The sequence below is a fragment of the Mustela nivalis genome (assembly GCF_964662115.1).
Source record: "Mustela nivalis genome assembly, chromosome: 6".
Classification (NCBI taxonomy): Eukaryota; Metazoa; Chordata; class Mammalia; order Carnivora; family Mustelidae; genus Mustela; species Mustela nivalis.
In genome coordinates, this window is record NC_139025.1 from 122,299,129 (window position 1) to 122,325,814 (window position 26,686).

Here is a 26,686-nt window from a genome sequence, read left to right on the forward strand (position 1 = left end):
TCATGGAGACTCAATAAATGCTTGTTAAACTAAAATTATATATTTTCTAATGGTAAGACTATGCTCTTATATCCTGACATTTGCCCCACATATATGCATGCTTCTAATGCTTCTCAATTATTGTATGGTGGTGGCAGGTATAAAATAAGAAACTGTTAGGAATCAAGGTCACTTTAATAATCTTATATTTAAGTCATTTTCTCACAAAAGACATGAAGAGCCTAGAAGCATAAAGTTATAGAAGAAAAAAGATTCTTTGACATTACATAAGTTTTTGTAGATAAATTACCCCTACCCTATATAAAATACACAACAATTTAAATAATACTCAGATTTTTAAAGTTTTATTCATACTTGAAAGAAAATTTGGATAGCAAATAAATATTAAAGATTTTAGTCTCATTAGAATTAAATGTATATAAAGCTTTCTACTGTCAGGTTTGTTTAAACAACCATATAAAAGAATATCTATAACTAGGAGCTCAGAAATATTTCTGGTGGAGACCAAGATTGTTGTGTTATCATTCATCACTTCCTAACCTTTTTGAAAAATTGGGGCAAGTCAAGAAAAGTGTTTCTTTTTCTCTATTTTACTTTACTTTAGCCCTTAACTTTAAAAATGATGTATAAGGTATAGCTATTAACTTAATTAAAATTTCATTTATATGAGAAAGTTTGTTGAGCTCTTGAGAAGGTAAAGAAATTATAACAATTAAAAGGATAATAAAATTCACTTAAATAATAGATTCTGGATGTATAATTACCAGAGTACATTATAAATAACGATTTCTTCCTTGTGCATAATATCTTCCTGGTAGTTCCAATAAATCTCTGTCTATTTTTTCCTTCAATAATGGATAATGGTTCTCACACCAAATTCTGGATTTGGAAGGCCTATTTACAGGCTAGAGCAGTGAAGTTTTAATATTTCCATAGCTTATCATCTAACACTTCTATTTAGTCCCTCACTATTTGTTGGTTGGCTGGTTGGTTAGTTGGTACTATTTAACTCATAAATTCTTAATAAACTTAACCTATCCTCTTTCTTCATGGGACTCATTTTTATTCATTATTATCCCAAGCAGAAGAAACAACTAAAATAACCCTCAACCATATCAATTTTCTTCTTGCTCAATGCAGATAAAATTTTCTAAACTAAAATCTTCTCAAAATCATATCCAAATCCCACCCATTCTCAAAGCTCCTGCTATTTCCTCTTTTTTAGTAATTCCAAGTAGACATGTTCATTTTTCATCTCCCTCTTGCTTTCTGAACACTTCATCATGGTGTCTTACAGGCAATTAAAGTTCTTTGCTTCAAAAAACCATGCTCATATTTCTTCTCCACAAATCTGTACTTCTTTTTGGTACCTGTCTTTGTTAATGACATAACTATTCACCCAGTAGCCCAAGTTGACAGCTTGAGAGGAGTTTTTGGGGATCACTGGCAGCAGGAGAGAAGTAGGGACAAAACTCAGTCCATCCAACCATTACCTTCTACTCTAGATCTTCACAGTCACTTCAGGAGACCAAGACCTCATCTACCTTTCTATGCTTGTGATACCTTCATGGTCATGTTTTCAGCCCAGCCTACAAGTTCTCACCTATTACTTACTCTCTCTGTATTGGGTTCAAATTTAAGATTCCCAAACCCAGAACACAGATTTAATAGAGTAATTATCCTTCCTAAGAACCTGCAGGTGACCTCCCCCACAAGATGAAGGCCATAGTCTGACCCTCTCCTTCTCTCCAATCACCATCCTCCTCTCTTACTACTACCTTTATCTCTCTGTGTACCATCCTCCCATTCACCCTTCCTCTAGCCACTTGGAACCATTCATTCTGCTCTCCATGCAGTGTCACCCTTTGACCTTGGCTCCTTTCTATCATACTTTTTTTCTTATCTTAGAATGCCTGCCAGTTCTATCTCTCTCTGCTTAACCTTCACTGCACAGTTCACATCATCTATGTCACCACTTCTTGAGGAATTTATGGATTCACCAAGGAAAAAATTAATTGCTTTATTTTCTGGACTTCCATAGCATTCTGTCCATAGTGGCAGTAGAACCTTTACCACATGGAATGTGGAGTGTTCCTTTCACTCTCACAGGGAGTATGGCAATGGCCAGTAAATGCTTAAGTGAATGAATGGAATTAATGGAAAAACAAATGAATGTATAGTATCATCCATAGACAATAAGAAGTGGAAGGGGAAAGTCAACTTGGAGGCTGTTGGTAAGTGTAATTAACTCCAGCCTCTCTCCCTAGTGCTTTCTGTGTTCCCAGTGGTATACCATTACTGTGAGTGAACCATGGGCCCCTCCGTGAAGCATCTTACACACTTTGGCTGAGTAAATGACCTCTAATACACAAAAAGTTAAACATAAGTTAGAGCGAGAGTAATTGTCAAATAAGTCTCCCCATACTGCACATCTGAATCCTGTGGGTAGGTTCATAAAAAATAAAATTCCTTGCTCCCACAATAGATCCCACAAACACTATATCATTAACAAGTTCTCAGTTATACTTATATATACCAGTTCAGGCAGTTCCACAGACTAGTATTTGGGAGCAAGTGGGCTACCTGTTTAGAAATATTTTAGATGACTGACAGAACAATGAGAAAAGTACAAATGGAAGAAAGAAGACTTAAAGTGGTTTTTTTTTTTTTTTTTTAAAAAAAAGGCTATGTGTTATTAAGGTGTTATTTTAGGGACTTTTAAAGTGTGAGTTAGATAACAAGGTGTGTAGTCATAATTAAAAGCAGAGATACTAACACAAAGCTGATCGCAATAGACTTGAAATGGGGGAGCCTGGTTGGCTCAGTCAGTTGTGTCTGCTTTAGGCTCAAATCATGATTCCAGGGTCCTGGGATCAAGCCCCTCACTGGGCCCCCAGCTCAGTGGGGACCCTGCTTCACCTCTCCCTCTGCTGCTACCCTTCCTGTGTCTTCCTGCTCTCTTTCTGCCGAAAAAATAAATAAAATATTTTTTAAAAAAGACCTGAAATGATATCCCAGATTAGTATGATGTCAGTGAATGGAAAGGAAGAAGCAAAAGCAGCAAGAGGACTAGGTCAAGGAAAACAAGAAATCAGCATGATGCATGATCATGGAGGCAACAGGCTAGAGAAATAAAGCATGATACCATAGAAAAAGAACGACACAACCATCAGAAACAGAATTCTGGAGAGGAAGCCAGGCTGAAATGGAAAGGGGGAAGTTTGGTTTGTAGTTATTTTGAGTCTAATGCAAAAAACACAACAGAGAGGAAGTACAGGGTTTGTGCTTAAAACAGAAGACATGCTGGAAATAGAAATCTTGGAATCATGTTCATAGAAATAATAGCTTAAGCTGTGAGACTGTTTCTTAGGGAAGGCACACACAGAGAGAGGACCAACCAATAAAAGAGAGTCATTAGGTCTGTCCATAGTCAGGAAGTGGGAGAAAAGAAGGAGCAAAGAAGGACCCATAAAATGCTAGTTGGACTACTAAAGTAACATAACTTCAAGCCAAGAATGGAAAACATTCCAAGGATCATATTGCATGCTGAAAACAAATAAAAAAAAACACAGAAAAGTTCATAGTATTTGATAATGTGTGTCACAGATTCTCTGACAGAGTATATTTTCTGTAGTAATGGGATAAAGATCGAAGGATGGTAAATATGGAGATTAGTCATTGGAGAATTCTCCCTGGGAAAATAGATGAAAAACCAAGCTAGAGGGTGGACCAAGATTGATCAGGAAAGCAAAAACATTCTTCTTTGATGGCAGAAAGCATGCAATCTGTGCTTAAGTAGAGCAACATACTTGAATGACAAGAGTGATGAGGACTCAGTAGAATTGAGAAGACATGTGGAAGCACAGAGAGAGCAGAGAACTCTGTCCTTATGACAGAAGGAGGTAAGATGATGAAGGAGTAAGCAGACCACCATGGGGTGAGGTCATTTTGAGCAGACTTGTGCAAAAGTTCTGTCTAGAAATATGAGGCTTATAATCTCTTCTTTGCTTTGTGACCTTTTAGCTTTTAGGGCATCTGTGTAATAACAGCAACCCCTGCCAAGCTCTTGACCCCTGGCTTCTTGCTTGCTTTTGCTAGTTGTTGGTATTGGCAAGTGTTCATCAGGACTTACTAGAAGACATTCCTGTCAGAAGTTTTCATCAGTTCTCTGAGGGCTTTTTCCCCATGAGTTGTACATGTCATTTCTCCAGTCCCTTCCACTGTATGCAGAGGAGGGATTTAAATGAATAAGGACACAAAATGAGTTGTGGGTATAAACCTTAAAAGGAAACGATCAGTTATCATAACAGCAAAATGAGTTTCTTTCAGGAGTAGCAGAGAATACAATCTGGGGCAAGCAAGCAAACCCCAAGGCAAGTCTACAGACCAAAGGACAGGAATGTTTCTTATAGAGGAAAGGAGGTATTAGGAATGACTGTTCTAAACAAAAGCCCACTGGAGTCAACTTGGATTCAAAATGTCGTGGCTTCTCATTGACTGAGTTGTGACAGATTGTCATTGGCTGGGCTGTTGCCCTCCAGGAGAAAAATCTTCCTTCGTCATGCTAGGATAGTAAACTACAGGCTCTTCCTGCTGGGAATGCAAGATACCTTTCTTCCTGTTTGGTCTGCAATTGACTAGGAAGGTAGGGCATAAAATATCCCCCTTCTGGCCTCCTAACTCCATTTTGAATAAAGTTTCCTTTTGTTAATTTTTACACAGGGAACCATAACTTTGATGATATTTTATGCACTTTTCAACCTAGGTCAAGCTCCTTGATGTAAACAGTATTTTTCTGCAGTGAGTACCTACATACCAAATTCCTTTGGGGAAGGGATATGGTTCAAAGAACTGAAGGGAGAATGGAGAGAAGAACCACCTGTATCCAGTATACTGGTCCTCTACCATGAGTTAGGACACCTCAGCAAATCACTCAGTATCTCTGCAACTCAGGTATAAAAGAGAACGAACTTAAATAGGGTTACTACAGGATTAAATAAATCACCATACATGAAGTCTTCAGAACGGGGAGGTACTCCAGAGGCTTTATGTAAGCGCAGCTTTCAGCAGTAATAGCTGTAACAGCTAGGAACTTTACAGTTAGTGCTGTAAAATCTCTGCAAAGGAGATTCAGAACCCTAGTGGGTGATCATGTGTCTGTACCCACCTGAAACTGTACAAGAAGACCAGAGACCATGATGCTCTTATAAACTGTTGTATTCCTAGAACATAGTCCCTGGACCATCACAGGCAATAAAAAGATATTTGTTGAATATGCTAGTGGGTGGATGGATGGATGGATGGATAGATAGATGAAGAAATGGACAGAGGGATGGGGTAAATGAAGAAGAGGGAAAGAGAGAATTATTCAAAGAAATGGATGGAAGGAGGAACAGCGTGGTGGGGGGCACAGGGGAGAACAAAAGGAAAAATGCTCTAAGTCTAATTCTTAAAACATGTGGCAGGTGTCGCTGGGGTTGATTACCTGCTATTATAAAATTCATTTTGCAGAAGGAAGTGTTTTTAAATTGGATTTGCCCTGTACTCTGTCCTAATTTTCAGATGAAATATAACTGCTTTTTCTCAGTAGCCAGTACATTCTCTCCCCTTCAGCCAGATTAGATTCAGCACACAATGCAACTTGAGCCCACGGCATCTCCCCTCCCTGTTGTTCCCCTTCAAACAGAATACCTCTGTCTTGCCTACGGTTCCTTACTGATAAGCTGTTTGATTGGCTGACTTTGCATTCCAACTTGATTTTCATTGGCAGCTGGCCGTTTCCAGGGAACACTCAACAGCGTAGGATTAGGGGACAGCTTGTCTTTCCTCTTCTTGTAAATTCTTGCTTAATGGTTTCCAATAACATTTTGTCTCATAATTATTCTGTTACTCTTTCTTGAATGCAGTTTTCCACGATTGAATTCAAATGGTTTTCTTTTTCAATTGACAAATTATAGCAGATAAGAGCCACCAATTACTGCATGAACAATTAAAATGCTAGAAGGATTTACCCAACTGCACTCTTGTTGTAGCTGATTTGGAATTTTATTGACTCACTTTGTATACTGCCATAACAGAACCACCTTCACCACGTGTTTGAGAAGTCAAGATTTACATACCTTGTCACTTGCTCTTCATCATTGATAAAAACTGAGGCCACCTTTACGTGTCCTAGGATTCTAAAAAAAAAAAAAAAAATTTTTTTTTTTTTTTTTTGCAAGGATTAGCTGAGCAGTGGAAGCCTCTCAGGCAGAGGAAAGAATTGCTAGCCTGATCTTGGCAAGTTCTCTGACCTTTGGTTCTCAGCTTCCACACTTGAAAAATGTGCACAGGGATTCCGAGTCACCAGGATGTACGAGGACTGAATGGAATGGTGCATTTGGGGAAAGCACCCATGTGGCAAGGGGAGTTGAATTTAATCGGAACCACTTTGTCTGGCCCTATTCACTCTGAGATTGTCAACAAAAAGCCCTACTTCATTAAGATGACCATCAGAAAAGGAAAGTGTAAAGCAAGTATTCATTAATTAAATCATTGATTTGTCAACCACTGCCTAGCCTTATACTAATTATTTTTGAAAACATAAAAAGGTTCAGAAAATCCAGTAGTTGCATCAGAGAACTGAAGGGAGGTTTTAGAGCTTGAACCTTGAACTCCAGGATGAAGTCCAAGTGTGAATGTGTGTGTGTGTGTGTGTGTGTGTGTGTGCCTGCCCAGAGCTTGGCACTGGTGCCATGAGCTGGCGCAGCTGAGGCTGAGTCACTACATCAATCAAATATCCTGCTCAGTGCAGTTACTGTGTATGCCCCATAGGAATTACTAATTTAAAAAATTTGAAATCCAAGGAAAGCACTTAGTAAAACCACATGGAAACAATTGCTTTTATTTGGAAAGCATTTCAACATCTTCAGGGCCTCCTCTGCTCATTCATCACAGAGCCTCAGGCTTGTCACTGTGAAAATCAATCACCTCCTTACCAAAGATGCTGTCATCATGGTCATCAATAAACACACATTAGGTATTGACTGGGTTCATGAGGCTTCTGAGAGCAACTATTACATGTTGATGGGAGAAGAGGATTTTTAGATGTCCTAATAATAGAACACCAAATAATGTAGCATTTACTACAAATGACTTTGGAATACCTAATGGTGTTATATGTCATTCTTTAAATATTTTCATCAGGTATTCATTAGAGAGGTTCAATTGATTTACAAGCAGCCAAGATATTCCAAGCACTCCAGGAATTGAGTGGGGTGGGGTGGAGGCCATGTCTGGATACAATCTAACACACTAGGCATTTTCTACAGACTTACTCAATGCCAAGCATAAAGGATTCAGTCATGAGCAAAGACAGATATGTCCTTGCCCTCAAAGAGGCTTCAGGCTAGTGAAGGAGCAGCAGTCAGTTCATGTGACATTATCACACTAGTTAGTTGGACACCATCCAAACAACCAAAGGAACCTGGGAAAATGAGTGATAGAGGGATCTGACCTGGCCTGACTGATCACAACTGAATTAAGATACAACTGATAAGAACTCCTGGACAGGGAGTTTTTGGTTGGGAAGGAACAGTAGGGAGAGGAGGGAACACAGTAAGTCAGAATATCAAAGGAGGCCAGTGTGTCTGGAACTCAGAAAGAGAAAGAGTGGTGCACAAGAAGCCAAGCAGGGGTGCCCAAGTTCTAAGAGCAGGAAAGGGGACATAATCAGATCTACCGTTAGGGTTTTCTGGCAGTCCTTGAAGAAAGTAGACTGAGGAGAGAAAGATTAGGTGCTAAAGCCCTCCACAGACTCTATCCACACAAAGACAGGACTTAAACCGAGGTCTCAAAGCCCATGAAAATGCTAGCTGACTGGAGAGTGTACAAGCTTTTATAAAACAAGCTGAGGGAGTAAGGAATATATGGCAAAAAGAAGCAAGGGCAACATGACACCTTGAAGTCCAACTTAAGAGATGGGTTGTGCATGCCAGCATCTAGGCCACAGTGGCCTCTTCCCAGACAGCAGGGGCAGGGGTTCTTCCCCTCCTGACCTCCAAGGGCAGGACACCTGACATGGGTCCATAGAGACCAGCAGTGTTGCAGCAGTGCCCCTCCCTCATTGTGTGGGGTGCAAAACCATGACTAGAGGCCAAGAATGATAAATAAGATTTTCAATTCAGCATTAGATTTCTCAATCATATTCTCAAGAGGATAGGGACATCAATGGCTACATCTTTTCAAAGAGGAAATTGAGAATATGTGATGCATCTGCAGAACCCTAAGGATAGCAAACAACCTAGAGAACACAGTAATCCATTTCTGAAATACAAAACCAAACCCATAAAGAATGAAGCATGTGTAATAGTACACTGGCCTTGGAGAGGTACAGGAAGCTTAGTAAACCACTCTAAGATAATTCAACCTCCAGGTGGAAGAAGTGGACCCCATTTGCCTAAGCTCCTCTCAATGTTCCTTTGCAACCTTAGTTTAAAAACAAAACATGATTTAAAATCCTGGAACTGACACAGATATATGGGCAACTAAAGTGGTTCCAACAGGAATCTCTGGTCTTCAGTTTTTCCTTCAAATGACAGCACACATATCTGCATACAGGCTGAAGTATCATGAGAACATTGCCCAGAAAGTGATATCATTTCTGAAGATAGTTAAGACAGTTGTGGGCTCGAATCAGTATCATTTCTATAAATCAAAAATTATTTTATTTTGTCAAATTATTTTAATTTGTGATAACAAATTCTGCTTGACTTGGTCTATCAACGTAGTATAAGAGATTGCCCACAGAAATTCTAGTGTTTCTAAAAGCTCAGGATATATGAGAGTCACAGAACAAAAGAAACATCAAGGAAACAATTGTACACTGGCTCTGGTATGCAGGCCAACCTCAAATTAAATGTCCTGTGCAGCCATTAGTATTTCAAGGAAATGCAAAATGCTCAGAGAACTTAAGAGTTCCTCAGAATGAAGTCCAGGAACAAACCTGTTCAAGTCAGTCTCTTACTCATGCAAAAAACTGAGTGAATCATCTTTTATTTCAAATCCAAGTTTATTTTGATTAAGGCAGAAACATTCCAATAACCTCTTTTTGCCATAGCTGCTTAAGTCAACTCACTGTAGATCTTACCATGATTTTCTGAAACTGCTCTTCAAAATTTGATCATCAAAAAATGGTTTACTGAAATACATTTACATGCTACAGTGACCTAGTTTTGAAATAGTGAAATTCCATTAATAACTTCAGTTATTTGCATAGCACTTGCTTATGGAGATGAATGAGTTACCTGATTCTGTGCCCCTGAATTGTAACTTACAGTGATTAACTGGCATTTTTGCGTCCTTCATTGTCTTAGTTGGCAGTAGTCTGAAGCCCTTCCCCATGGCCCAGGCAGCCAGACATGAGACTGCCACAGCCCTGGGAGAACCACTTAGCCAGCTCAAGACATAAGGATGCTAAATTGTTGGCTTTTAAGTTTCAGAAATAATAAGAAACCCCAGAGGCATAAAGACAAAAACATTTTAAGAATATACTTGCAGGGACGCCTGGGTGGCTCAGTTGGTTAAGCAGCTGCCTTCAGCTCAGGTCATGATCCCAGCATCCTGGGATCAAGTCCCACATCAGGCTCCTTGCTCAGCAGGGAGCCTGCTTCTCCCTCTGCCTCTGCCTGCCATTCTGTCTGCTTGTGCTCGCTCTCTCTCCCTCTCTCTCTGATAAATAAAATCTTTAAAAAAAAAAAAAAAAGAATATACTTGCAAAGCTGGTGCAACACTCTGGAAAACAGCATGGAGGTTCCTCCAAAAGTTGAAAATGGAGCTACCTTATGACCCAGCAATTTCACTACTGGGTATTTACCCTAAAGACACAAACGTAGTGATCCGAAGGGGCATGTGCACCCGAATGTTTATAGCAGCAATGTCTATAATAGCCAAACTATGGAAAGAACCTAGATGTCCATCAACAAATGAATGATAAAGAAGATGTGGTATATATACACAATGGAATACTATGCAGCCATCAAAAGAAATGAAATCTTGCCATTTGTGACAACGTGGATGGAACTAGAGGGTATTATGTTGAGTGAAATAAGTCAATTGGAGAAAGACAACTATCATATGATCTCTCTGATATGAGGAAGTGGTGATGCAACGTGGGGGGTTTGGGGCTAGGAAAAGAATAAATGAAACAAGATGGGATTGGGAGGGAGACAAACCATAAGAGACTCTTAATGTCACAAAACTAACTGAGGGTTGTCGGGGGGTAGGCAGGTAGGGAGAGGGTGGTGGGGTTATGGACATTGGGAAGGGTATGTGCTATGGTGAGTGCTGTGAAGTGTGTAATCCTGGCGATTCACAGACCTGTACTCCGAGGGTAATAATACATTATAGGTTTATAAAAAAAAATTTTTTTTAATTAAGAAAAAAAGACTATACTCAAAAAAGATCTTATCTACTGGAAAGAGAGAGAGAGAAGGGATTTGGGAAGAAACAAGAGAGTTGAATAAGGAGTAAGGGTTAGCTATGGAGGGGTTCTTCTACACCAAGACACCACAGTTCTCCTACCCACACCAGTATCATAGTGTAAAGCTGTGGAGTTTCTCAGCTCTCTGTAAGGGTGTAGGAAAATGGCAAACATTTTCCAGCATCACCTGGAGGAACTCAAGTGTGGGACTGAGGGCCAATGTCCTAGAAAGCCTTCCACTTAAGACCAGGACACACTGCCTAGAGAGTGGCCTTGCCTATGCCCTACAGGAGATGCATTCCATGAATACTCAGGAGGAATTGGAGAAGTTCTCGTGGTGAAAGCACCCATGATGCAGACACGGTGTGGAAGAGAGCCTGACTCCTGTTCCTCTAGCTGTAGGAAACACCACCTACTAAATCTATTCTCCAAAGAAGAAAGGGAAAAGAAATCTTGAAAACCCCAAATTGATGTATTCCTTTTTTAAAGGGGAATTCATATAATAAAACAGGGACTTGAGATAGGGATTAAACTGAGCCATGGTAAAATAACCCACATTTTCCTTTTCACATCAAAGTGTATAACGTGAAAATTTATGCCTACCATAGGGGCTTTTATGGCAAATATGCAAGCTCTGCAGATGGCTTGAGATAAAAAAGACTTATTGTGTAGTCATTATTGGTTGTGAGATATATACATTAAAATAACCAAAGATGAAAGGGATAACAGGGAAGAGGGTTTGGAGAGATATGACATGATTCTGGATACACTATAGCTGTATTGTAAGTCTTATTTGTAGTAAAACAAAAAAAATACATATGCCATTGTATATTGTGGTGAAACAAAAAAATTTACTGTACTCTACTTTTACTAAACAGGTAAATTGTGGATTTTGCTGTTGTTTGCTTTTAAGCAATTTTTAGATTATGATTGATGTTAATAGGAATTCAGGCCAGTGTGCCACACTTTGTTGTCCATAGCTCTGTCCAGCTAACTAGGAGGACCTGATGTGCTTTGAAAATTATGAAAAATTAACTCCAGGGTGGTTGGTGGGATGAGAGAGATTATTATCTTCTAATTCCTCTTTTAAAAATATTTATTTACTTAAGTAAGTTCTGGACCCAATGTGGGGCTTAAACTCATCCCTGAGATCAAGAGTCACATGCTCTACCAACTGAGTCAGCCAGCTGCTGAGTCAGCCATTGTCTTCTAATTCTTGACACCTGTGACCCATGAATGCAGTAGAAGACTGTGTGAATAAGTCAGAATAACCCTGGTGCTAATAACCCTAATAAACCACAAGTGAATGACACTACCACTTTTGCAGCCTATACTGAGATCAAATACATACATTTTAAATACACAGATAATTAAGCATGATAAAAATTTATTACCTGCTATTGCATTTGGTACAAGTCTATATCTACACTGTCCAACATGATGGTCACTCACCACAGTGTAGTTCTTGAATGTGACTACTTGAAATTGAGATGTGCTGTAAGTGTAAAATACACACCACATTTCAAAGAGTGAGTACAGAAAAAAGTTAAAATATCTCATTAAGGAGCAGTGTGAAGAAGAAGGAGAGGTGAAAACAACTCCTGGACCTGCCAAAGCCCACATGCCACTGCATCCCCGTGCTCAGAACTTATGCCTTGTCACCAGGGCCACCATACCCAAGAGAAAGGCTGAAGGGAATGCTGAAGAGTAAGGCAAGATGAAGGATGAGCCACAGAGAAGATCTGTAAGGTTATCTGCTAAGCCTACTCCTCCAAAGCCAGAGTCCAAGCCTAAAAGACCCCTGCAAAAAGGGAGAGAAGGTACCCAAACAGAAAAAGCTGACGCTGGCAAGGACGGAAATAACCCTTCAGAAAACAGAGATGCCAAACCAGAGCAAGCACAGAAAGCTGAAGGTGCTGGAGATGCCAAGTGAAGTGTATGCGTTTTTGATAACTGTGTACTTGTGGTGACTGTCCAGTTTGAAATAGTATTTTTGTTAAGTCTTATAAAAACGCAGGATTTCGTTTTACCTTTTTTTTTTTTTTTTTTTTTGTAAGCTCTGTTGTTAGCACACAGAATACTTCATTGTTGTTTTCGGGGAAGGGCATATGTCACTAACAGAGTATCTCCAAAGCTAGATTGACACAAGGAGGAAAAAACACCTTTCCCTTCTAGTTTAGAGAAACGTTCTCTTGGCTCCCAGCAGGATGGATTCCTTGATGTTGACACACGTGAGCCACCTTGGCACAAACACCTTAGTGGTGTGGAAAAACTAAGGTTCATATTTTTATATTGTCTGTTCCCTCTCTGCCTTCAACATAGACTTGACTCTGTTAAACCCAGGGAGCTAATGGTTCCCAGTACATCAGGCATAGTGTCACCTCTGACATGGCGCCCTCAAGAGTTCCTTTTTTAGTTTGGGGATCTTCAGATTGATAATTCTGCCATTTTCATTTCATTTCTTGAAAATCAGGGTCAGCTTGTGAAAAGTTGTCAAACAACATGCTAGGTGAGACCTGTCAACCCTCACTCTAAGCTTTCCCTGTTCATAGAGCATCCCATGAAGACTTCATTGGGTTTAATAGTGGCTTTCTGATTTGGTAGTCATTGAAGAGGGGAGTTTGAAAGTTGTTGTATACTTTTAATGATTGTCTGCCCATGGACTGCCTTTTTTTTTTTTTTAATGAAAAGCATCTTTATTAAAGCTGCATATGGTTTGGCTTGGGGAAAAAAAAAATCTCAATAATAGTATTTTATATTTATTACATGCTGAGATAATATTTTAGATACATTGAGTTAAATTAAATATATTAATTAATGTTACCCATTTCTTTTTGCTTTTTCTAACAGGGCACTAGAAAATTTTGTCGCTCTCGGCCCGCAAGAACGACTCGGAGACTCACGTAGCGGCGAACCTTCTTCTTTAATCGCTTTTTTCTTCCTCCCCCTTTACCCTCGGCGCATGCGTTTTTATACAGGCAGTGTTACCCAATCACAATGCAGTGCTCATGCACCTCCCGCGAGAGTGGACCTAAATGAACAGCCAATCATATTCAGTCCCTTACGGCTCTTAGAGTAGGCCTCCTGTACCAGCTCCCGACATCTCCCCCTTTTTTATTTATTTATAATGGCTGAGATCGTGCCTGTCTTAGGTTGCCAATCCTCAGCACACATGCTTACCCATCATCGGGTACTCTCCCTGGTCGAAGAGCCCCTGTCTTAGGTTGCTATGGTGTGGGATCAGTCTTACCCGTCTTTGACTACTGATCTAGCATACTTAGCCATATCTGGGGGGAGGTACCAGCTTCAGGAGCCATCATGGCTTGAACCATGAGGTGTTATTGTCATTGATTGCGACGGACACGGCCACACACCCAACATAACATTAGTATGTTAGCTGTGATTAAGAGAACAGCCATGGCACCAAGTCCGGCCCACTGTTTGAGGAACGAAACAGATTGCTGTCCACTCACTAACAGGTGCAATAGTTACTTTGGTAGAATATATGGATATAATTTGAGCTCGTAATTGCCTAGTTAAATTTTGAAATTGACGGTTCCAGGTACCATTAAGCATTCTTCCTAACTGTCTAGAGAGGTTAGCTGCTAAGGATAAGTTGTTATGAGCTATAGGGGTGATACAAAGTCCGGCCATATTATGTATGCATCCTATCGACACAATTGACTCTAGGATATCAAGTTGTTCCTGTACAAGATCAACCCTTTGATTCACAATAAGGATCCCAGCATGCAAATGTCCGTTAATTTGTTCTTGCGTAGCCAATGCTTCAGCGACCATTCCTGTGACGTTGTTGAGCATGGCGGCTGTCTGTACCAAGGTTGTCAACGCTACCATGGCAGCAGTAGCAGCGGTGGCGGATGCTGCGATAGCTGTAATAATGGCCGCTGTTATCCCAAAATCTCTTTTATGCCGTAGCAACACAGGCAAGTTATCGGAGTTCACTTGCACCGGCATAGGGATGTACGTCGGTATCTTGGCTATTACTGCCGAGTCTCCCACCGTGGCGTTCCAACATTCTGATAGCAGACAATTCTGGGACTCACAAGAGAGACTAGATGACTTGTTAATAGTAGAAGCATTAAAAACTATGAAGAGAAAGGGAGCTCTAACACAGACGGGCGTTGGTGAGTAACTTATGTGCTTAGCTGAGGTGCAATTGCAAGTAACATTTGTTTCAAATCGAGAGCCTACATGATAGTTGTACGTACAGTTACGCCATGTAGACCCATTAATAAAGTGAAGGCTTTCCAAGCCTGAACATGCTTGTGCCGCATTGCAGAGCAGCCACCTATCTAGAAGGTGAGCTGACGCGCCTTGCGCCAGGTCTTGGTAGGTATAATTATAGCCAAAAAAGGTGGAGTTAGAGTAAGTGGGGATTTTAGGACTGAATGAGAATCCTGTTCCCACCCAAACTCCTGAGAGGCTACTATGGCAGCCACTCGTGCGGTGCAGCTCGCACAATAGCAGGCCTTGGTGCAGCAAGGTTTATACGGAGGAGGCCCCTCGTAAGGTGGCGCTGTTGGGGCTGGGCGCGTGGGCATAAGATCTAAGTTATCTACCACTTCCGTCTTTGTTTGTAACTGCGCCATAGCTGCTCCTTCCGCTTTTAATTTCAGCTGCGCCATAACTTCCCCCTGCATTTTGAGCTGCGCCATAGCCTTTTTTAGCTCTTCCTCTTTTTTTGCAAGCTCCTTTTGCATCTTGCTCACCTTTTGGCTTTTGGGCGATTTCTCTCCTCTGCTCCTTTCCAAAAACCAGGGAGCCGTTTGTCCCACTTCTCTCAAAAACAAACGAGCTGTTTTATTTTTCTAAAGGAGTACCAATTGCTTTAAGGATATCAGAAAGCGGCCCCAGCATTTTATATGTGGCCATCTCGTTTCCCATACCGGAAAGCTTTACTCTCGTCCTTATCTTAGGAACTTTGCAGCCATCTCGTTTCCCATCCCGGAAAGCTTTACTCTCATCCTTATCCTAGGAACTTTGCAGCCATCTCGTTTCCCATCCCGAAAGCTTTCTACGCTCGTCCTTGACTTGAGGAACTTTCCCTGTCACTAGACAGAAATAGGTGCACTCTTTACCTGATCGTCGCCGACTCCGTGCGTCTCTCACGATGAGATTCCTGGGTCTCAGCACCTTGTCGCTCTCGGCCCGCAAGAACGACTCGGAGACTCACGTAGCGGGGAACCTTCTTCTTTAATCGCTTTTTTCTTCCTCCCCCTTTACCCTCGGCGCATGCGTTTTAATACAGGCAGTGTTACCCAATCACAATGCAGTGCTCATGCACCTCCCGCGAGAGTGGACCTAAATGAACGGCCAATCATATTCAGTCCCTTACGGCTCTTAGAGTAGGCCTCCTGTACCAGCTCCCGACAAATTTCATATTACATGTGTGGCTTACATTATATTTCTAGGACATTGCTAGTCCGTATCATCCATCTCCTTAGAAAAAATATAAAAGGAACATTATTCCACATATATTATATTTCTGAGTGCTGTAATATCAGAAATGTGCATATCACTAAATTTAAAATAGTTGGCAATTGTTCATAAATGAAGTCAACATTTTTTAGTGTCTAGTGTGTGCCAAATACTGCTGGGAGTTTCACATATATAATCGCAAGCTTCACATATCAGACAAGAGTCACTATTCAATCTTCTCTGAAAGAAGCCATTAGGAAATATACATGTACAAAAATAAAATAAAGGAATTAGTCTAGAGATTGATCTTAGGCATCTATGAGTATTGGTTAAATAGTCTCTGAAAGGCTCATGTCTTCTCATCTAAATCTTCTACGTCAGTTTGCAGAGACAGGAAGATGCTTGCAAAGAGAGGAAGGGTAAGGGCAAGTTGGGACTCACACACATATGTTGAAACTGATAGTAATGGACTGGGTCCATGTCAGCCGTGGTGTGCTGGAGCCTCTCATTCCAGCTCACAAGAATCCATTGTACATATCTCTGCCCAGCTTCACATTGGTAGCTTGAAATCATCCAAACAGGGAGGCTTTTACACCATGTGATTTGGCAAACACAGCAAAGAGACCCTTTATCAGGAGATATGATTTTAAAGCACTACTTAATACACCTTTATGTAGCAGTCTTTCACTGCCTCCAGTTTTCATGATGTAGGTGATGTAGGAGAAGCTGAAACCCTTCACTGTGTAGCTAAACATCTACCTGACCCAGGAGTTAGAGAAACTAATGGAAAATCAGCAGCAGGCTTGGCTACTGCTGCACACCAACAAGGAAGCTAGCAGTTAAGTGACATCGTGTGTGCCCTTGCTCCAACCTTCCAAGCGTGATAGCCTGGAAATGTAATAGCTTGTACATATACCCATAACTACTGCTTCACTGCTGTCCCCCAAATCTATGTAAAATGCTCTTGAAGCCCACTCCTACTGGAAACATATGAAGAGAATTCTGGGGAACATAGTTGGCTTAGCCACATTGACACATTACAAATTCACTAAATTCTAAAACCACCTGAGAGATAAGGATTTTTATACCCATTTAAAGGTGAGGGTGTCAAGACCCCAAAAATTAAATTACATTTCTCTAGTTGCAAAGCTGATAAGGCAGAATTTGGAGAGGTCTGTGTGATTCTAATTCCCATGTTTTTTCCTACCACCACAGGCTGGGTTCCAAATGAAGACTTCCTTTAGAACTGGTATATCCGGGGTGCCTAGGTGGCTCAGTGGGTTAAGGCCTCTGCCTTCGGCTCAGGTCATGATCCCAGGGTCCTGGGATCGAACCCCACATCAGGCTCTCTGCCTAGCAGGGAGCCTGCTTCCTCCTCTCTCTCAGCCTGCCTCTCTGCCTACTTGTAATCTCTGTCTGTCAAATAAATAAATAAATAAATAAATAAATAAATAAAATATTAAAAAAAAAAAACTGGTATATCCCCTTCAAAGAAGTTTTCTTCTGAAGGAGGGAAACTCACCTCATTGAATAATTACTCCATATCTGTCCTTGTGCCAAATATTTCATATTCAAGATTAACTCACTGAAGTCTCATAAACCTCAGGAGGTGAGAATATGTTACTTATAGGAGAAGAAAATGAGATGCTGGGAAATTATCAAGCCTTCAGAAGTCTTATAAGGAGGTAGTAGAATACACAAGAGGCAGAATGCAGACAGGATCAGAGTACTTCCTTCCCCCAGCTGAATGACCAAAGGGAAAAATAGCTGAAGTATGATTTAGTAATTGAAAATGCTTTCTAGAAACCTATACAGATATATTTCTTCTAATACAGTATGAAATAGCACATTTCTCCTAAAGACAAGAAATGAAGACCTAACCATATCCAAGGAATCAGGGTCCCTCCTGACCCTACCTCACAGAAGGGGTGGGTTTTAGATGACTGTTGGCTTCTAACCTGATGGACATGGGAAAGCATTGTCTCTGAGTTCCAGGTCTCCTCCCCACAAACCAGGCCTGCTCACAGAGACCCAGAAAATTCCTCCCCTCTGCAGTTTCTCCCACTTCTTCCCATTTGAGGCCAGGCACCGTATTCCTGAGGTAGGCAGAGATGTGAAGTGAGGCAGGACACCCAGTTGGAGGTGGCTATAAGAGCAGGGAAAGGGACTGGTAACCTGAGTGGGGCTTTATGATTCCAAAGAAAGGCCATTAATTGATTCTTCCTTCAATTCTATCACTTATAATATTGCTCTTTATGAAAGCCTGTGTTTTGGGGGTAAGAGGGACTGACATGCAAAACAAAAACATGATATAAATACAGATTTACCTTATGAGTATGGGCATGTGTTTCAGGCATGTCCTTAACTTTGCCTTGGTTCAGCCTTCCAGTATTATTTTTCTAGCTTGCATTGATAGTCCATACAGTTAAGCTTTGTTGATCCAGGAAGATAAAATATTAGGAAGGAATATAAACTCTATTGGTCCACAGGGAAAACATTTCTAAAAATGGACAGTTCTGTTTCCCAGGAATATGACCACAATTTCTCTCAACTTTCTAATTTATATTTATTATGAAAATATTATTTATTTCTGAAGGATATTATATTATTTCCTTTGCAAGTATTTTGTGGGAAATAATTTTATCTATGTATATTTATTCTTTTTTTTTTTAAAGATTTTATTTATTTATCAGAGGGAGAGAGAGCAAGCACAGGCAGACAGAATGGCAGGCAGAGGCAGAGGGAGAAGCAGGCTCCCTGCTGAGCAAAGAGCCCGATGTGGAACTCGATCCCAGGACGCTGGGATCATGACCTGAGCCGAAGGCAGCTGCTTAACCAACTGAGCCACCCAGGCATCCCTGTATATTTATTCTGATAAATGTACATATACGGACTTCGATATGTATCCAAGATACTTCTTATTAAGAATATAGTATATGGGGCACCTGGGGTCATGATCTCAGGGTCCTGGGATTGAGCCCTACATCGGAATCTCTGCTGGGCAGGGAGCCTACTTCCCCCTCTCTTTCTGTCTGCCTCTCTGCCTACTTGTGATCACTCTCTCTCTCTGTCAAATAAATAAATAAAACCTTTAAAAAAAAAAAGAATATAATATATGTCCATAATGTGGACATTTAAAGTAACATAGAGAACATAGGACTTTCTTTCTGAAAAGAGCTTCTGCTTTTATAAAAATTGTATTACATTCAATTATTTTCATAAATAGTAATATCTAGTAATAATATGATATAATTAATGATATTATCTAGTAATAATATTGGTTACCCACTTACATGGCATGAATACTTATAAGAAATTTCAGCCTGATCAATACTTGCTTGCAAAGCAACTATGAGAACACATCTGTTAATAGTAACTCAAGAAAGGAAATGAGCCCTTTGAGAGAAAAGAACCTTTCAATCACTGCTGAGGCACAATGGCATTTAAGAAGCTCCTTTTATTCTGTGGTCAATATTTAGCAGGATTACTGAGTTGTAGCAATAAAGAAAGAACTTGTTTTTCAAAGAAATGCATAATATCCCAGAAACTGGAATTCTACATCCCCCTGCTGGATTTTCTGGTTTATACGATTATTTTTAATAATGAAAAAGAAAAACCTAGATGTTTGTAGACTGGAAATATTGTCAGCTCTTCGGAGAGAGTCCTCTGCTCTCCAACTCAAGCTGCAGTAAATGAATAATAGGATTCACTGTGGAAACTAGCATTTTGAAGGCTGTATACCTAAATATGCAACTTTTGAAGGCATTTTTGCCCTGAGGACATGTACTTCCATAGTATTTAGAAAGTGAGTGTTTTAAAGCAAGAAGGAAGTTGTTGAAAAATATAACAAAGAAACCTCCTTTTGAGACTTTATTTCAAAACCCAATATACCTCCTATCTTAGTCTGACTTCCTTCTCTTGGGTCCTTCCTAAAATAGACTAATTTGGTAGAAACCCAGCTGGTTGTAATACAGTTCAATTTTTGCACTAATCACCCAGAGTAAGAACAGAACCCACATGTTAAGATCCCCAACAAGACTGCCCTTACTTCAGGGGTCAGAACTAGGTTAGGTGTTCCCAAGACACTCATGTTTCTGTCTGACTGGTTATAAATTTTGGAATCATAATAGCCTCTACAGGTTTCATAATTTGCTGGAACAATTCACAAAATTCAGGAAAATGCTATACTTGTAATTACAGTTTTACTGTAATAAAGAATACAGATCTGGAGGACCAGCCAAACAAAAAGACACGTGATACAAGGTTGAGGAGGGATGCAGAACTTCTATGTTTTCTAATTAAATCAGGACAGAAAGTCACTCTCCCAGTATATCAGTGTGTTCACCAACCAAGAAGCCCTAATGAGCTCAGGGTTTTTATTGGAGTTTCATTACAGACACGTGTTTGATTAAATCATTGGCCCCTTCTTTGAACCCAACTCCCACTTCCACTCCCTTTCCTGGAGGTTGGGTTGGCTTAATCTTCAATTCTGTGAATAGTTTTCCTGGTGACCAAGCCCCCATTCCTGAAGTTACCTAGAGGCCAACTCTGACTTACTTCATTAACATAATGATAGTGAAAGCATAGCAATCCAATGGGGTCATGATTAACAAAGATTCTTCTATCACTTGAGAAATCCCAAGGGTTTTAGAAGCTCTGTGCCAGGAAATGGAACAAAATTAATTCTTTCTTATACAACAAAGACAAAACAGGTTCAGTATTATTTCCCCTTCCCTTCTTTTTCTTTTTTCCTCCTTTCTTTCTTTCTTAGTCATCTTTTCCCTTTACAGAAAGAGCTTTAAATAACACTGGTGGTGTTTACACTATATCATCAAGTGGAAAAATTAATACAATTGTATATGCAATGACAGACACCGCAACCAACTGTGTGTGTGTGTGCGTGCGCGCGCATGCGCGCGTGCCAGGTTTTATTTATTTTTTATTGAGATATATTGAAAAATAACATTGTATTAGTTTGAGGTGTACGACATGATTTGATATATGTATACATTTTGAAATAATTACCTAGTAAGTCTAGTTAACATCCATCACTACACACAGTTACAAATTATTTTCCTTGTGATAACTTTCAAATCTTTCCTCTTAGCAACCTTCTAAAGATAAAATACAGTATTATTAACTATAGTTACTATGTTGGACAATACATACCCAGTATATATTTTATAACTGGAAGTTTGCACCTTTGATCATCTTCACCCATTTTACCAATCCCTACTTTCATCAACTGTTTTGAAATTCAAAAAAGAGAGAAAGAGAAAGAGAAAAAGAAAGAGAAAGAGAAAGAGAGAAGAAAATATGCCAAATTTTTAAATGGTGAGGTTCAGAGAAATTTTTCTACTTCTAAACTTCTGTTCTTTTCAAATTTGCTAAGACAAGCAAGTATGGCTTTTACAAACAGAAATTTGAAAAAAGAAAAGAAAGAAAAGGAAAGGAAAAAAAAAGAAAAGAAGGAAAGAAAGAGATAGAAAGGAAGGAAGGGAGGGAGGGAAGGAGAGAGAAAGAAAGACAGGCAATGTACAATCTGGGCTTTCAAGTAAGGCAATACTGTGCCAAGGTCATGACTCAGTTCTATACTCTTTGAACACCCAGGATCCTGAGCTGTCTCTGGTCGAGCTGGGCCACACATGACTTCTTCACAGGATAGCCCACCAATCTCTAACCCATTTCCCCATAAGTTCTAAAACCATCAACAAATTCTTCTTCCCAGGAATTTCCACTTTAAATTCTATAAAATCTTCCTTATTATTCAATTCTACATGATACAGATAATCTAAAGTGAATTAAAAAAATCAATCCTATGTTGATTCTTCGCATACCCTAAGTCAGCCATTGCCATCACGTATCATTTTCTCAGGCTCAAAATTTCAGATCCCCCTTTTTAAGTTTTTCTCATGTTTAATCCAAGACATTGAACAATGGACACTGTCAGGTGCTATCAATTCTATGGCATTTCTTTTCTTTGTATCTCCTCCTCTTGTGCCTGTTCCCAATAATGCAGACCTTCTTTCCTTTCACGAAGACAATCACAACAGCCTTCTAGCTTGACTCCACTGTTGGGTTTCTGCTCCTACAATCCTGTTGCCTATTGCAGGCAGACTATTTGTCTTCCATCTGCCCTGTGATTGATGTGGACATCAATCCTTACTAAGGGCCCTTGCTAAGAAGACTGATGCTGTCTCCCTAAATAACCGAGGCTAGCTGTGGTCCAAAGACAGCCTTCATTTTTGCATCAGTGCTTATTTCCTCCATTCCTTGGCTGATGCATCTCATATTGAAGAACTATTTCTTCTCTGCCAATACAGCTGTTTTCCAGGTCCATTCATCTTCTTTTTTTTTTTTTTTTAAGATTTTATTTATTTATTTGACAGACGGAGATCACAATCAGGCAGAGAAGCAGGCAGAGAGAGGTGGAGAAGCAGGCTCCCCTCTGAGCAGATAGCCGGATGCCGGGCTCCATCCCAGGACTCTGGGATCATGACCTGAGGAAAAGGCAAAGGCCTTAACCCACTGAGCCACCCAGGTATCCCAAGTACATTTTATTTTACAGAACACGTTGCCAAACCCTGGCATATATGAAGAGAAAAACTACACAAACATTTCCCCACTGTGTTCTTATTATTGTTATTTTTCCTTTCATTTTTTCTAACTTCAGAAAGGTTACTTTTTATGTAGTAAAGCAGTTCCTTTTTTCTTTCTTAAAACTTTGTCCAATATTTTCAGGTTTAAAAAGCACTCCTTTATTTAAGAATTGGCTAACTACTGGGCAATACTGTTTTCTATATTTTTAACATAGGATTGATTTTTTTAATTCACTTTAGATCATCTGTATCTTTACAATGCTAAAATGTGTTTTTGAGAAAAAAATAAACTGTTTTTTATTGATTTGAAATATCACATCTACTTTTAAATATTAAAAGCCTTTAGTTAAAAATTTCAGTAGCATCTTATCAATTTGGTGGCAGCTAAAGAAACCTACCAAAGACAAATATTTTGAAAGTCTTTTGCAAAAATACATTGTACAAGGCATTGCCTGGCATCTTTAAAAATAAAGTAAAAGTCACAATATTTCCAGCCCAGGGCACTAGGGTGGCTCACTCAGTTGAGCATCCAACTTCTGATTTTGGCTCAGAACACAACATCAGGGTTGTGAAACCATGCCCCACATCAGCCTTTGGCTCAGTGTAGAGTCTGCTCCTTCCCTCACTTTCTCTTTCTGTCTCAAATAAATAAATAAATCTTAAAAAATATTTCCACCATTACCCCCAATTTAGTTTTATATAAGAAATTTTTACTTATATACTTATCCTGTAATATGTGAAATGTCTGTATACATTTACCCAACTTAACTGCATAAACATTAGTTCCAATTCTTAGAAGAGTGATAAAGTGCAACTTCATGTAGTTTTTAAACACATGAGAACTGTCGCAAAATATACACAAAACTGTCCAGAAAATCATCAGCACCATCATTTTATCTTTTTCTGAAAATACAACTTTGTAACTGTCTTAATCCAATTTTTTTAATATTCATTTTTGTTCCAACAAGTCCATTTGCCCAATGATATTTATTTATTGACCTTAAATTCTTATCATATTGGTTTCTGAAATTCTCAGAACTTAATACAGGATTCAGGACTATATTTTTTTGCTCCATGATTTATCCATTCACTTGAGTCATTAAGGCACTATCTTTTATAGACCTAAATTTTGGGGTGTGCATATAATTTCTTTTTTTTTTTTTTTACAACTAACATCTTCTTTAACATTTTTAATTTAAATTCAATTGGCCAACATACAGTACATCATTAGTTTCTGATGTAGTGTTCACTAATTTATGAGTTACATGTAACACCCAGTTCTAATCACATCATAAGCCTTCCTTAATACTCATAACCCAATAACTCCATCCCCCACCCACCTCCCTTCCAACAACCCTTAGGTTGCTTCTTATAGCTAAGACTCCCTCATGGTTTTTCTCCCTCTCTGATGACTTCCTATTCAGTTTTCTCTCCCTTCGCCTATGATTTTTTTGTGTGTTGTTTCTTATATTCTTTTTTAAAATTATTATTATTATTTTTTAAAGATTTTATTTATCCACTTGACAGACAGCAATCACAAGTAGGCAGAGAGGCAGGCAGAGAGAGAGAGGAGAAAGCAGGATCCCTGCTGAGCAGAGAGCCCGACACGGGGCTCGATCCCAGAACCCTGGGATCATGACCTGAGCTGAAGGCAGAGGCTTTAACCCACTGAGCCACCCAGGCGCCCCTGTTTCTTATATTCTTATTTCTTATATTCTTATATTCCACATATGAGTGAAACCATGTGATAATTGTCTTTCTCTGATTGACTTATTATTTCACTCAGTGTAATATTCTCCAGTTCCATCCACATGTATGTAAATAGTAAGTATTCATTCATCCTCTCTGATGGCTCAGTAATATTCAAATATATATATAGTCATATCTTATTTATTTTATTTTATTTTATTTTATTTTATTTTATTTTATTTATTTATTTGACAGAGATCACAAGTAGGCAGAGAGAAAGGAGGAAGCAGGCTCCCCGAGGAGCAGAAAGCCTGATGTGGGGCTCGACCCCAGGACCCTGGATCATGATCTGAGCTGAAGGCAGAGGCTTTAACCCACTGAGCCACCCATACACCCCAATAGTCACATCTTCTTTATCCATAAATCTTTCAATGTACATCCAGCCTCCTTCCACTGTTGGGCTATTGTAGACTTTACTGCTACGATAACTGGGGTGCAGGTACCCCTTCAGATCATTCAGACATTTCTATCATTGGAGTAAATACCTGGGTCATAGAGTAGCTCTATTTTTAACTTCTTCAGGAAAATCCATACTGTTGTCCAGAGTGACTGTACCAGCTTGCATTCCCACCAACAGTGTAAGAGGGTTCCTCTTTCTTCCAGTCCTCAACAACATCTGCTGTTTCCTGACTTGCTAATTTTAGCCATTCTAACTGGTCTGAGGTGTTATCTTATTGTGAGTTGTTTTTTGTTTGTTTGTTTTGTTTTTTCATTTCCCTGATCCCAGGAGATTGGAGCATTTTTTCATGTGTCTATTGACAATTTGGATGTCTTCTTTGGAGAAAAGTCTGTTCAGGTCTTCTCCCTGTTTCTTGATTGGATTATTTGTTCCCTGGGTGTTGAGTTGGATAAGTTCTTTATAGATTTTGGATACTAGCCCTTTAGATTATATGTCATTTGCAAATATCTTCTCCCATTCTGTTAGTTTGTCTTCTGGTTTTGTCAACTGTTTTCTTTGCTATGCAAAAGCTTTTAATCTTGATGGAGTCCCATTTTTTTACTTTTGTTGCCATTGCATTTGGAGAGGTATCTAGCAAGAAGTTGAAGAAGTTGCTGCCACTAAGGTCGAAGAGTTTGCTTTGTCTGTGTTTTCCTCTAGGATTTTGAAGGATTCTTGTCTCACATTGAAATCTTTCATCCATTTTGAGTTTATGTTTGTGTAAGGTGTAAGAGAATGGTCCAGTTTCATTCTTCTGCATATGGCTGTCCAATTTTCCCAGCACCAATTATTGAAGAGACTGTCTTTTTTCCATTCAGTATTCTTTCCTGCTTTGTCGAAGACTAGTAAACCATAGAGGTGAGGATCAATTTCTGAGCTCTCTGTTCTGTTTCATTGATCTATGTGGCTGTTTTGTGCAATACCATGCTGTTTTGATGATCACAGCTTAGAATTGAAGTCCAGAATTGTGATCAACAGGTTTGTTTGTTTGTTTTTCAACAATCCCCTGATAATTTTGCATCCTTTCTATATCCATACAAACTTTAGGATTGTTTGTTCCAGCACTTTGAAAATGCTAGTGACATTTTGATAAGGATTGCATTGAAAGTGTAGATTGCTCTGGGCAACAGAGACATTTTCACAATGTTTATTCTTCCAGTCCGTAAGCATGGAATGTTTTTCCAACCCTTTGTGTCTTCCTCAATTTCTTTCTTAAGTGTTCTGTAGTTTCTAGAGTACAGATGCTTTACCTTTTTGTTGAGATTCATTACTAGGTATCTTATGGTTATTGGTGATATTGTAAATGGAATCGATTCCTTAATTTCTCTTTCTTCCATCCTAGTTAGTGTATAGAAATGTAACTGATTTCTGTGCATTGATTTTAAATCTTGCAAGTTTGCTGAATTGCAGTATCCATTCTAATAATTTATAGATGGACTCTTTTTGGTTTTCCATATAGAATATCATGTCATCTGCAAAGAGTGAGAGCTTGATATCTTCTTTGCCAATCTGTATAGTTTTTACTTCTTTTTATTGTCTGATTGCTGAGGCTAAGAACAAATAATCCAATCAAGAAACAGGGAGAAGACCTGAACAGACTTTTCTAGTACTATGTTGAACAACATTAGTGGGATTGGGCATCCCAGTTGTGTTCCTGACCTAAAGGGAAAAGCTTTCTGTTTTTCCCCAAAGAGAATGATATTCACAGGCAGTTTTTATGAAATTGAGATATGTTCCCCCATCCCTAGACTTTGAAGAATTTTAATCAGAAAAGGATATTGGGGGGGAGGAGTCAAGATGGCAGAGAAGTAGCAGGCTGAGACTACTTCAGCTATCCAGAGATCAGCTAGATAGCTTATCTAAAGATTGCAAACACCTGAAAATCCCCATCGGCAGATCGCAGAGAAGAAGAACAGCAATTCTGGAAACAGAAAAACAACCACTTTCTGAAAGGTAGGACGGGTCGGAGAAGTGAATCCAAAGCGACAGGAAGATAGACCC

The 26,686-nt window shown here is 39.4% G+C and overlaps 1 pseudogene across 1 annotated transcript; it reads left to right on the forward strand.

Moving 5' to 3' along the window:
- The first annotated feature begins 12,080 nt into the window (after positions 1–12,080).
- On the forward strand, positions 12,081–12,392 carry LOC309866657 (non-histone chromosomal protein HMG-17 pseudogene; annotated as a pseudogene). The gene has a single exon. The product of its transcript is annotated as a non-histone chromosomal protein HMG-17 pseudogene (transcript).
- The last annotated feature ends 14,294 nt before the right edge of the window (positions 12,393–26,686 follow it).